The sequence below is a fragment of the Zosterops lateralis genome (assembly GCF_965231275.1).
Source record: "Zosterops lateralis genome assembly, chromosome: 2".
Lineage (NCBI taxonomy): Eukaryota > Metazoa > Chordata > Aves > Passeriformes > Zosteropidae > Zosterops > Zosterops lateralis.
The window spans coordinates 29009979-29024111 of NC_139763.1; the positions used below are offsets into that span (position 1 = coordinate 29009979).

Sequence of the window (14133 nt, forward strand, 5' to 3'; positions counted from 1 at the left end):
CTCACAGACGCATTTTCTTCCTTACTCCCACTAGATAACAATAAAATGCATCAACAAAAATGAAAGGGAAATAATAGCAGCCAAATAATTTCCAAACATGGAGAGAGCTTGTGAGGATTAACATCTGTACAAGAACAAAGATTAAATAAAGAAAAAAACAGGTTCAAAACCACAGGTCTGAAATGTGGAACTTTAACCACAGAGTTCTTGTTCCTTCTAGATTAATAATAATTAAAAAATTTATACTGCTACTGATTTTCAATAAAAATGACTATGCCATTGCTCTCACACCAGTTCAGCTGGAAGTCATACAAAATACTAAGGTGCTACACACTGCTGTCAAGTACTAAGTGTTACTTGGAGTCAATACCCAAGATCTACACACCATAACCCTGTTAAAAGTAATGTCACAACAGAAGTAGACAATTTCTTCATTATCTAACTCGGACCTTACTCAAACAAGACAACAGTGTTACCAAATCGGGATCAAGCCTCAATGAAAGGCTTTCTGTAGAAAACTGATACACAAATACTGGGAGCTGTAGAGCAGTGTATTAAAGGAGCAGCAAGTTACAATCCCATGACTGAAAAGAAACAGGGGCCAGGAAGTAAAAATTCACAAATCACTTCAAGGTAACAGAGAAAAAAATAGAATATAAAGAAAATAGAGAAAAAAAAAAAAAAAAGAATAGGGACACGTAGGAAGATATGCTCATCCCCTCCTTCTCTAGACCCCAGGGAGAACTTACAGAAGAAACATCCCTTTTCCTTTCCTGTACCACAGAATCCCTGACTATTTCAAGTGAATCAGGCATTTTTGATTTGTTCTTTAGCTTCTTGCAAATTAAACTGAGGAACAAATTTTCAAGAATTTTGTAGGATTAATTAGGGTACTGACTCAGGATGTGGGAATGCCAAAATGCCCAGCCACCACCTACAGGCCAGAATCTTTAGCTGACCAGTGACCTACTTTGTGCTGTCATTTTTCTCCCCTTCTCCTAAACCACAGGCAGGAAGCAGGTCAGAACAATCAGCAGGCTTCTGATCTCTCTGCCACCTTTTTTCCTGAATGATACAAAGCAGCAGCTGCTCTTCACACAACAGACATAAGCCCAGCACACAAATGGGACATCCCAATGTTGGCCACATAATGATGTGTGAGCAGTCATATGGAAGAAGACTTACAGCTCACAGCTCAAGACTTCCTGAAGTTTCCGTAATTTACTGCAGTCAGAAAGCATGTTACAGCAGCCAAGTATCCAAAGAGTGCCTGAAGTGCAAGTCAGCAGCTGAGAATGGTAGCTTCCGTCATCCTTTTGACAGTAAATTCAAATTCTATGGAGCACAATTGTTAAAGTCTTGCTTATGAGGTAGTTTCAAAACCAATTTTATAAACATACATACGCACTTTTTGTAGCTCTAGTAAAAAACATCCAAGTAAACTCAGGGATGTCAACACCTTTTCATTTTGAGATAAATATTTCACACTACCATGCATCCAGATCTTCATCATCATAAACCAGCCCTCTCTCCAGCAATAAAGGAACAGACCTTTCCAGATCCCATGCAAATCCAGAGCTGGCAGAAAATACCATTCAGTAATCTTCCGGGAGAACTAAGCAAGGAAAACTAATTCACTGACTGTTTAATCTTGAAAAACAAATACAGAGATCAAATATAAAGAGAAGTCTAACCCTCATTCAACAGCATTTTTGGGGCTGGTATGTGATAACCTGAGAACTAATGGTATGAGACAACTGAGCTTATCAGGGAATGTGCTAAGAGCTATGGATTTCGGCACAAGATAGAGAATTTAAAATCAGCCTCTTGGGAAAATCTGGATCCCCCAACAACCTGCTGCTTCAGGGAAATAATCTCTCTGACATCACCTGCTGTAGCTGCTTGCATGAGGCAGATTTCTAGCTCACATACAGGAACATGTCTGTTAAGATGATGGTATTGCACATTAAAAAAATTCAGGCTACTGGTAAATTTTAAGTATTAGTAGAAAGAGGTGGAAAAAGTAGTCACAAGGAAAAGGCTACAAAAATTCAAGGACCCAAACCAGTAAGGAAAAAACCAGTCGGAGTGGCAATATCAGTACCTGGAAGGATTACACCCAGAGCTGCTGAATTAAAAATCAGAAGGATAATTTAAAAGAAAGGTGGAGGGATAAAAGAAGGGATGGGGCAGGTAGAAAATAGGCTTCACCAAGGCTCTACTGTGGCGAAAAACCAAGAGCAGCTGACACAAACAACAGCCTCCAAAATAAGGAGAGATGAGAGCTGCAGTCAATCCCTGAAACAAAAGGGTGTGAAGAGACAGTAGAAACGAAAGCGGGGTTTAAATCCACAAGACGGCAAGGAACCTGTGATGTCTTAAAATAAGGCTCTCAAAATCAGGGAAAGAAAAAAAACAAACTGTAAAAGGCTTGCATCTGTATGCATGGTATTCTATGCTTTGTGTTACTACTGGCTTTAAAAATAAACAACAGGGAAAGCTCATTTTCTCAGTCCTCTCTGCTTAGTAGAATTGGAGCTTTGTTACTACAGTGCAAACAGTAATGGTAATCCAAGATTAATTAACCATATTATTAGAAATGGAATTCTACAAGAAATATACCACACTAACTTTTAAACATTCTTCTCTTGAGTGAAATTCACCAATTTCACCATCTAGATAACACACCAAACCACTTGGCTCAGAAAAACTGACATGATGGATGACAAGACAGACAAAGTCCACACTGCCTATCACACACCAAAACTACTTCCATCATGAAAAAAAATGTAGTCACTGTGATATTTTTACTGAAATTAATTTTCCTGCATTGATGACAGCTGTACAGTGTTTTCTGATGAGGAATCCATATGGACTGCAGTTAAAGCACACTGCAAAGGACATTTTTAGGCTCTAACAGGTACTGCTGATACCTAAAAACCTGAGTTGCACCTGAAACTATCAAAACTGGAAAAAAATTAGACAACTGATTCATATTTCATATTCAACTTTATATTATTAGTAAACTAAAACATGCCTATAGTTCAAGCAAAGAACTACAACTACTACAAAGAGAAACAGAAAAAATGCAGTAAAGAAAAATAATAATAAAAAACCAATTTAAATAATGTTATCAGGGAAGATCCATTTATTCAAAGTGTATACCTGTGGTAATGGAAGTGTAAGAAAGGGCTGAAAGGGCTCTTCCCCACTGTCCTCAATTATAGGTTAGAAAGTATTAAGCCACTAGCATAACATAACAGGCAGAATTCTAGAAATTCATTTCTATACTAAATGTCTGTAAATATACTTAAGTAGTAATACTGAAGTTGCACTCAAAGTCTCACAATCACTTTGGGCACCTGAGATAATTGGCATAATTACATAGATATTTATTTAAGGGAAAGGAATCCAGACATCCAATCAGCACATACCTTTCATTCTCTTCATAACTGATAGAATCAAAGTTTCCCACAACTAATATGAAACACTGAAAATAGGTATCATTTTCCTTGGGTTAAAAAATATCCAAAATCAACAACTACAAAAATGCTAAACCACAGAAAAATACCAAGAAATATTTTGATACAGCATCACAAACAGTTCTATCAAATTGAAATGTCTATGGTGCTTTTTGCTCTTGAACAGAGGAGGAGGATCAGTCTGTCAGAAGCTGCGAGCAGGTTCCCAGTCTCAAAATGTGAAGAGCTTGTCTTTCATGGTAGCTCTGAAAATCTTTACAGACAAGGATTTCTGTTCTATGCTGTGGTACTGTAGCCTTTGACAAATCTGCTGAGTATGAAGACATTGATAACTTTGCTCATACCTATTTGCTTCTGATCGCATCAAACAATCTCCCTCCCATGTACAGAGGTAACTCTAAAGAACCAAATATTCCATACAAGTGTATCAAGTCTAAAAAAAAAAAAAAAAAAAAAAAAAAAAAAAAAAAAAATCACAGAACATTTCTCAGAAGATTTGAATCTAAAATACAAAATGCTTAATGCACATATCAATATTGCAACCACTTTTCAAAATATTTTATTGTGAAAATACAATATGAGATCTTATTTTTGATTCAATTACTAGAAGTGAATGAGGGACAAGTTCAAAAGTACAGAATATCACTACACAGAATATGATGTTAAAGGAGAGGGAGAGGAATGCAAACAACTGAAAAAAGCCAGCTTGCCCAGCTACATAAAAGAAGACCTGGCAGACCTTGATAACCAGAAAAAAATCCTGTAAGGATACATGATTGCCTGCAATTTGGTGAAGTTTAAGGACATTGCACAATTTCTGAAAATTTACTTTGTTGCCAATTTCATTTCCTTTTCAAAGTGCAAAAGCACTTTGTGCGTTGGTTCAACAAAGCATTACAAATGCAGGCTTTACTGAACCTACACTTATATATTCATTTACTTTTGGGAACAGCATTAGAATGCTCCAGGTTTTGCAGACTGACATATTTATCAAGCTGAATACAGTCCATCAGAAACGAGTACACAAGGGATGGAAAAAAGAGTAAAATATTAGTACATTTAGATCTAATTTTGTTACTGAAATTGAGTGTGGTCTAATTGCACACAGCAAATATCCTGGGTATTTATTCTTCAATAAAAAAGCAAAAAAAAAAAAAAAGAGATTCAAAATGAGAAACACTCCTTACACCTTCCACTAACTGACATGTCCAGGGTAGCTCCTCCTCACCTCCTTTCACTGAGCTGTTACCTATTTACTGCCTCTTGGCGAAACACAAGAAACCCTCACCTGATGTAAAGAACTCCACTTTGGGCATATTTGGTTACTCTCCACTTTTATTGGATTAAAGAGTAAAAAAAACCCAACTTACTAAATATTCCATATATCACAGCAACTAGCTCACGAGATAAAGAAGACTAAGTACATAACCAAGATTTCAGACACCTATTTCCTTTAAGTGAGCAATGGACCATTTTTAAAATTATTTTCACTGAACACTTAACTTAAAATTATTATAAAAAGGCCAAGAAAGATTACAAGATAAAACTCTAATGTGTTTTATATTACACACTTGAAATAAATACATAATTTAGCCCATAGTCAATAAAATACTGGCTTAATTTTGAGAAGAAATTATTGCAGAAAAATAATTTTACAATGACTAAGTTAACAGCTTGATGAATCATTTGCTTTAGGATTGTGTATTTATTTTGTTTTCACATCAATAGCTCTTTCAAGAATATTCTGATTTTGCTATTTATACATCATAGAAAAAGTACTAAAGAAAACTTATTGCAATTTCTACTCCAGAAAACTAGTACAAAAGCTTTTTCACTATTAGTCTTTAGACATCTAAGTGTTCAAGGTTACACTGATCTGTTAAAAAGACCAAGGTTTTAAATTTCTTTCAGTATATTGAAAGACATATGTCACATAATTTGAAAATATAGTGCAAAAGCCCACTATCTCAGTATTATTTCAGAATTTCCTTTTCAGTTTAAAGAAAAATTAATAATTTGCAAAAACATATGAGACATTATAGTTAAGACTGGATTGCATTTTTAATTTTAACTTGTTCACCTTCACTTTATTGAATAAATAAAACTAATTTCAACATCTCATAACACTTAATTGAACAAGTATTTAACAGAACTCACAGCAAATATCAAGGCACACAACAACTTAATATATTGCTTTCCATTTGAACATTCCAAAATGACAATAACTGGACTTTATAACTTCCCCCTGAAGGTGGTCACGTTACTTTTATTTTATAAACGGAGAATTTGAGCAAGAAGTAACAAATCCACCTGGTAAAGTACTGAATAAAACCAAGATTTCATGCTGCAGCTACTACAGTGTTGAATGTGTATTCATTGTTCTGCCATTTTGCCTTTATTTTTTGGTACAGTTGTAATGAGGTGTTACTTATTAAAGGTTTCTGTTAACGAATTTCTACTAAGCCACGGAGATCAACTAGGGCTAGTAGAAACTGAGAGAGTACACAAATTGAAAGAAATTAGCCATACTCTACCATACTCATACTCTAAAGAAATTAGCCATACTCATACTCTAAAAAACTCCTACAGAAACATCAGCTTCATTAGATTATTTTAGGTCTTCAGAGTCAGCCTAGGAAGATGCTCTCCATACACTGAAGGCAATTCTTGTCTGCTCTCACAAAAACTTTCTTTCCACCCAATACTTTCAATACTCAACATTCTCAAAGCTATTACTTAGTTTTTAGAATTCAACCAAAGAATAATACGAAGCCTGCCCACCATGGTTTATGGATATCTGTGTCTCCTCCATACTTCCCTCACCATCATGTTGTGCTTTCAGGCAGCACCTTCAGGGAAAACATCCCAAGTCAAAGCAGTGAATAGCAGGAGATAGGAGCCACAAAACAGCGTATATCTAGTTCTTAATCAATACTCTGAGTCTATTGTTTTTTCTTGGGTTTTTTTTGAAAGTTAAGAGCTAGAACTGATTTATCTCAGATCACTGACAGAAAAAGACATGCTATTTAATCGCTCATTCAGCAGTCAAAAAATTTTTTTAAAAAAATTAGAACTACACTGGTATTACATAAAAGCTAAAACCAAGCGATACATCCAGTTTACTAGTTATCTTAAGTTACAAAAATAACCACTGAACTTGAACCACTCACCTTTGACACACTGTTAAAAGGATCCAAGCAGTGAAAGGCAGGACTCTCCAACAAAGTTATATGCACCACCACCTGAAAAAACAAACATATACTTCAGTTCTACCACTAAACTCAGAACACTCCCAAATAGGTAATTTAGCTTTCAAGCTGCCAAAACCTCCTATGAAATGCTGAAGAGCAGGCAGAACGGATTGAACCCAATGCACCTGTTTAGCATAAACAGACCCCATCTTCATATTTAACTTCTCTCAGTGAATACGTGATTTTAACCCCAAACAATCCAAACCATGTACAAGTTAAGCCGTCATAATACAGAGAAAAATCAATCAAGAAATGGAATTAAAAATTCAGCCTAGTTTTAGAAAGATTATATCTTACAAAGCACTATTATTTACTATTTCCTTCACTCTTAGTCAGTTTAACTTGACTGTAACTTTCTAAGAAAAAGAAAACGCCTCTACATGTGGAAAAGACATACAGCAACAAAAGCATAGCCAGGAGTTTTGTGAGGTAGTGAAGTATTTCTATCCAGAAGGAACTCACACACATACAGATGTGTAATTCAGCTGGATTACTACCACATGTGGCTTGGAGCCTTCTGGCATAAGAGATGGTGACCCAACAAGAGAGCTCTGACAGCAGTGCTGAAACTTGTCAAAGAGTCAGAGAACCACATTCAGGGAAATTCTAGCTGGATGTCAAGAAGGCACAAGGGTGACTAAGCACAGCCTCTGTGAAGTGATGGGCCTTCTCACTGGGAGAGTCTCAAATTCTACTGAACATGGCCCTGGGGGCAGCCTCAGCCCTGACAGAATGTGGATGGCTTGTCCAGAGGTCCCTCCTGGCCTCCATTGTTCTGTTAAGTATTTCTGGCCACAAAACTTACTGTTCAGAAGAGAGGGTCAGAGAATTTAAACACTTGTTTCTGTTTTATAATGACCCTTCTAACTCCACAGGATGCCTGACAAATTCAGGCACTGAAAATCCCTTAAGATCCCATTCAAAAATAAGAAAAAAAAATTCTCAGCAACTTGTGCTGCAGCCTCTACCTCATAAGGACTAGGCATTAAAACTCCTATACAACCCCAGACCACTCATGCACAAACGTTTCTGTAAAAGTCTTTTCTGAACAAATTCCAAGTAGTTGTGACTCCACAAAAGCATCCTAGGAAGAAATTAACTTCAAAGGACCATCACCCAGTGATCCCACGCACAATAAGGAAGTGAGGGGAGGAAAATTATTGACAAAGGTATTATAAATACCGTACACAAATGTTTCAAAGTGAGATTTACTCTCCCATTCATTAATAAGTGGAGTAACGGAACTACTAAGTCACAGTTTGACAAACATCTAAACCTAAACATATTGTTAGGGGGTAAAGAACATGAGACTCTCCCTGACCCTCAGCTCCTGGAAGCTCACCCTTTGCTCCCCAGAAGCTGCAAGGGGAGACAAATTGTTGCCAGCCCTCCTAAAGAGCACGCAAGATTAAAAAAATACATGAATAATGGATGATGGCAAATTATGAGGAAATGTTATTCCAACAGAAGTGCCTCCTGATCCAGTTCAGCACCTGAATGAGTATCTGCCTGTGACAGCAGAAAGGAGATGGGACTGGAGAGTGACCAATTGCTTCTCCTCTGCCAGGTGGTGGCTGGAATAGCTGCTGCCCCACCTGGGTTTTCAGTGCTCTGCAGACACAGACCACAGGCAACAACACTTCGCTCTATCAATTTTTCTAACCAATTATAGACCTTAACTGTGTTCCCACTGAAAACTGCTCTATTGAAATTGTGGAAACTTATCAAGTAAATGGGAAAGATGCTTTAATAAATGAAGCAACATTAAAACCCTGAGGCAGAGCAGATCTATTTTCCTGCTGGCTGAATGTTTTGTAGTATGTGTTTTTCTTCTGTCAATAATACAAAGACATTTTTAATATTAAGAGATAAAAATGAGAAAATAAAAATCTCCTCATTTTTTTGGTACAAGATCTTTTGAATAGCACTATCTTTCCTTGACCTACCTCACAAATCATCTAGTGCTCATTATCATCTATCACTGAAGTGCTGTACCAAGTCTCTGATTTTGGTAGGGTATTTTTGTTTTGTTCCCTAAAGAGAAACACAGTACCTCCCTCGATTACTGCTCCCACCTTTACAAATGCACACTTGCAAATAGAATATGTGTTTGAAAGTGAGATGAAAAACAGCACTGTTCATCATCAATACCTGAAAAACTAGCCCTGTATTTTATTAGTCAAATAGAGAAGTACAGTTGGGAAAAGAAAGAGTCCAAATTTCATCTAAACGCATAAGAAAGGAATGAGTCATGTGTTTATCTCAACATAACAATGCTAATTTCCTTCTGTAGAGCAAGAATCGCTTTATTTTGGCAGCTCAATTAACACACATTGAAAGTAGTTAGGAATGTTAATGGTGATCGTACAAATAGTCAAAGGAAGAAGATGCACAAAAACCCATCACTCCTAACACTCTGTTAATCTAAGAGACACACAAGCACAAGCTGCAAACTGGTCTCTGTCCTTCTTGGGTTCAATCTTTCCACACTGTGACCCCATTTTCTATTTATCTCATGATAAAAATCTTTCCCTTGGCTTTGGAAGAGCCAGAGGAAGTTTTCTGCTAGAGTCACACTAACAGGCATTTCCCCAGAGGAGCAGCCAATTTCCATCACACACCCCCACAGCCCAAAACTTTGCCCAAAACACTGTGATTTGCCAAAGGACACAGACTCAGCATGGAAATCCAGACCTCAAACATTTCACTTATATTTAAAATGTTCCTTTAAAATGTGTTCCTTGAAACAATCTTCAGTTACAGAAGTTCAGAACCATTCTTTTCAAGGGTCAAAAAATTGTAACAGCACTTGGGGTTTGGGACTACCTGCCCCGAGACAGAGTTTGCATCACACATGGAGTTTTCTGGTTCTCCTCCTATATCCTACCAGCTAAGGCTAGAAAGAAATATTTGATAGCACAGACATTCTGGGGAATGAATTTTAAAGAGTACAAAATTATTTCCAACTACCTTCAAAAGCCTTGCAACACACAGGACTTAGTGTTCACCCAAAAGACAAACCGATGCAACATTGGAAAACTTGGGAAATCAAGTCAGTTTTTTTGGGGAGTCAGCAAAGAAAATGGAGCCACAGAGGTGGGCAGTCTTCTCCCATGGTATCCTCAGTGCCCATCACTTCTGTACCTTTTAGCACAATATCCATTTGCCATACCTCACTCAATGCATCTACTGCTAGAGTAATATCAGCCCTGCTGCATGTAAAATGCCACAGCTCCTTACCACTCTTGAGTCTCTTCATACCCTACACTTCCCTGAGGCCCAGAGCAGAGGAACAGAAGACTATGACAAGGCATAGGAATGGTAGAGCATAGGAGTTGGATGAACATCGGATTACAAACACACAGAGCAAAAAGACAAATTCATCCAGTCTTCAATAGTAACTTTAGTCACTCATTTGCTTTCTAAATCAAGGTCTTCCAAACACAAGGACTATGAAAGTTCCACAGTAAAAAGCTCCTGTCAATAGTCAGAAATAAAAATTTGAACTTGATGCTTGCAAACAAGCACCAGAAGGTAAATATCAGTAACATCTAATATGATAAGAACCTTATTATAAAGGTTATTACCTCACAGAATAAATTAGTGGCCTTGATTACATTGAAAGTAACAGCTACAGTTATTAACCACCTCTTCTTTCACTAATAGCTCTAATGTGCCCCTTTTTCTCTCCCTCCATGGCTAAAATCCAGATGCAACCTTACAGCAGTGATTTCGATGACAATTCTCTCCAGCCCTCTTCCTGATACCCAACCACTACCTATTTAAATTCTGACATGAAATAGCTAAAATAATCTCTTTGATACTTAATATGCTAATACACAAGAATGATCTGACCATAAACCTGTACTGCACAGAGTGGGAATTTTAACTCCAATTTATGTATTACTGCTGACCTTCTGGAGAACAAATGAAAAGCATCGCATTAATACAAATTCTCCTGTGGAGAAGATCAAGTTGGCAATCTGCCAGTTCATTACACCATCTAGCTTCACTCTAACATAAAATATTGCCTTCCCTTGTAATTGACTGAAATACACTGGAGCAATTGCAGGTAACCACTTTGGGCTATTAAAGTATTCCATTAAGACTTCTCCATTAGACAGGTATTTCAAAAGAAGTTACATTAAAATAGGCTATGTTCAAAATATTTTAACTATGCAGACAATTGGGCAAGCACAATCCAGTTCCAGGGAGCAGCAGACAGATCAGCCTAAGCACTCAAAAGCCCAATGCCTGAATTTGCTTAAAGGGAAAAGAAACCCAGCAAATTTTTAAATACTCTAGTATATGCTTTGTATTTTAAACCTTCTAGTCATATATTTAGTTTCAAAACTCACTTAATATTACCTTCTTCTACAGCTAAGAAAATGGTTATGTAAAAATAGTAATACACTTTGAGAGTCAGTATGAAACACAAGGAGAAAAGAAAAAGTGGATTTACATCATATTTAAAATTTCAAAAAGCAGCAAATTACAACTCTGCATTTCAATGTGTATAACATTTTAAAAATAAACAAAAGAGTAAAAACCCTTCCATACTATATAGTCTATACAACTAAGCTTCTCTTAAGACTGTGCTTCCCTAACAGTGAGGAAGCAAGTGAAATGAGGCTCAACAAGAATAGGTTCACTGCCTTGCATGCATAAAAGACTGCGAGATACTTAAAAACACTGGGAAGATCTGAGCTTGTATGCCAGCTATAAAAATGGGACTAGCCCTTGAAGCAAAGAGAAATTTCTGTGTTTAAATGGGCTTTTTTAAGCAGTCCAGGTTTGGAGCCATCACCAGAGGCAGTACAAGCTACCCTAAGAAATTCATGTCTCTACTGAACAGCAGACAGGCAGGAGGTGGTTGTGCATCTTCTCTGTGCTCCTGTCCGGATGCAAGAGCTGTTGTGCACCTCTGGCCATGCTGTCTGTATCAAAGAGGAAGCAGTTAGACACGCATCATTGGTCCTTCAAACAACTCTTTTATTTTAAATAAACATATACTTGGGGGAGAATAGGAAGAGAAATGCAACTAGAGAAAACATGCATGGCTCCCACTTTAATCACACACAATTAAAGAATCTTTACTGACCTGTATTTTCATTTAACTTCTGCAGTCAAGTGTATATTCTCTGTACTGGAGTACACACGCTATGTTTTCAAAAAACAAGAATATTTTTTACATATATTTGCACAACCACCTGATCTACTCATGACACACAAGCAGTTGGTTGTTCAAATAATATCAGTGTTTAAAATAAATATTGTCTTTCAAAACCTAACTGCCATTGTAAGCTTTCTATTTATTGTATGTATATCCTCCAATCACTTGCATGACTAGCCTCTTTTTAAACTGCAAAGAAATTAGGAGGGTTACATCTGTTAGTAGATGCATCTGCTGAGATTTGTACAACATATATTGTACAAATTTACATTATTTTAAGAGAAATCACATACTTTTTACATTTTATTGGTCTCCCCCAAAAGTCTGAGCTATTAAAAAACCCAAATACTGATAACAAATTACTACCTAAACTCACTGTGATATGCAATTCTTAAAATTCCTGGATTAAGCGGGATTTTCTATCTTGATACTTGCTGCTATTGATCTAATTCATATTTAATTAGGCTGAGCTGCAAACTTCTGTGGCAGCCCCTGCACAAGAAAAAAACAACAAAAAAAAAAAAACCAAAAAAAACCATAAAGCACAGTAGAAAAATCATGAATGGGTGGCCAACAGGAAGGTTATAAAGACATACAATACTGCAGTCTCAAAACCAAAACCAAATAACCCTCAAAACCAAAACCCTACACATCTGCTGTTCAGACCAAAAATCAAGCGTCAGAGTAGAGTGCAAGCTGTGACCACTCTGCAAGCTGAAGGAAGCACACAACAAAGGTGCTGTGCCACCATCATAGATCCATTTTTTTTTAGCATTCCTATTCAAGAACTATCAGTGAAAAGTGAAGTATTCAAATTCCATTTTATATGAACCTCCTATTTTTTCTTCTTTATCTGCAATAAGAAAACAGAGCTCACAACCTTTCTTATTTTCTTCCTTTAAGGGTTTACAAGCTGCCTCTGTAAGGCTATGGATAAATATCCCTAAAGTCCACATTGGAGAAGCAACAAAGGTCTTTATTCATGCTTAGGACAGCTCTAACCACTTCAAGAACCCTTACAAATGTATGTGGAAAAACCTGCATTGCCCATTCTAACTGCCAAAAGATAAGCAGAAACTGAACTATACGTACCAAGGCTGTTCTTAAACTCTGTCTCACAGTATGTCTCTAGGGAAAGGAAAGGATTAGACTTCAGCCCTAGGTAATACTTCACTAAGTGAGTTTCTCAGGCCATGATCCGAGAATAAGAATTATTCTAGTTTCCTTAATAGGATGCTTTATTATTCAAATTACAGATACCATTTTTAGAAACATCTCAGTATCTACAGTTAGAGTAAGAATTTCATAAACTAGTGCTTTGTACATGCAGTTTAATAATTGGTTCCATTTGAGCTTCAGCCTTTTTCTTATCAATAATTTAATGCTTTGTTTGTAAACACCGTACAACAGTCCATTAAATACAAAATCAGCTCAGAATCTTTGAGGATGACCTCAGTGGTTAGCAACTTACCAGCCCCAAGCAGCTCCTTCACAAAAATCTGTTTTTCCTACTGCATCTTTATGTAAAACATTTTAAAGGCAAATTTGTATACAACCCACCGAATTATACCAGTTCTTCCAAACCTCTCTACTAGAGTCAGAGCTTTTAATTCAATATTTGTGGATTTCAGGACTGTGAGAGATGACTACAAACAGCATGTTAATATACTCTTTATAGTGATCTAGTAATCTGCACACATAGATTACTGAAAATTAACACCTCCACTGGAAGAAGATTCACAGATGCCTTCTGGAGAACTGAAAACCACATATCCCAATGAATTAGCTACCACAGAAGAATGTAACATTAAGTGTCAGAGAAACACTAGGCAGAGACAAATGGTTACCACTCATGGCTAAGATGACTAACATTTAAAATACGCAAATAAACCTCACAGTTACACAGTTTGAGATGATTTGCTTTGGGGTGAGATGTAACAGAAAATGGACTGTACCAGGGGGTACAGAGAGTCAAGCAAGGCAGACGCAGCCTCCTGGGAATTCTGGCAAAAAGTTAAAGGCTGACTGAAATCCTTATTAGAGCTTCTATTCTGGTAAATTATTCATTCTTTCTTAGTCTGAAGAAAAATTTTCCTATGTGTACATTCTACACAGCAGTGTCTGAATTTAAAATAATATTGCCACTACATCTTGGTGCTAAAATATATGGCAATGGTGATTTTTAAGAGGGATAGGTCAAGGTCAGTGTTTGTCTTTGCAGCCACCA

At 36.8% G+C, this 14133-nt stretch overlaps 1 protein-coding gene across 1 annotated transcript in view; it reads right to left on the reverse strand.

Annotated features, from left to right (window-relative positions):
* Positions 1–14133, reverse strand: part of NCK2 (NCK adaptor protein 2) — an 84680-nt gene that overhangs the window by 45933 nt on the left and 24614 nt on the right. Inside the window, exon 2 of the mRNA XM_083884686.1 lies at positions 6653–6724. The gene's annotated coding sequence lies outside the window, so the exon portion shown is untranslated. The remainder of the gene's footprint in view (positions 1–6652; positions 6725–14133) is intronic.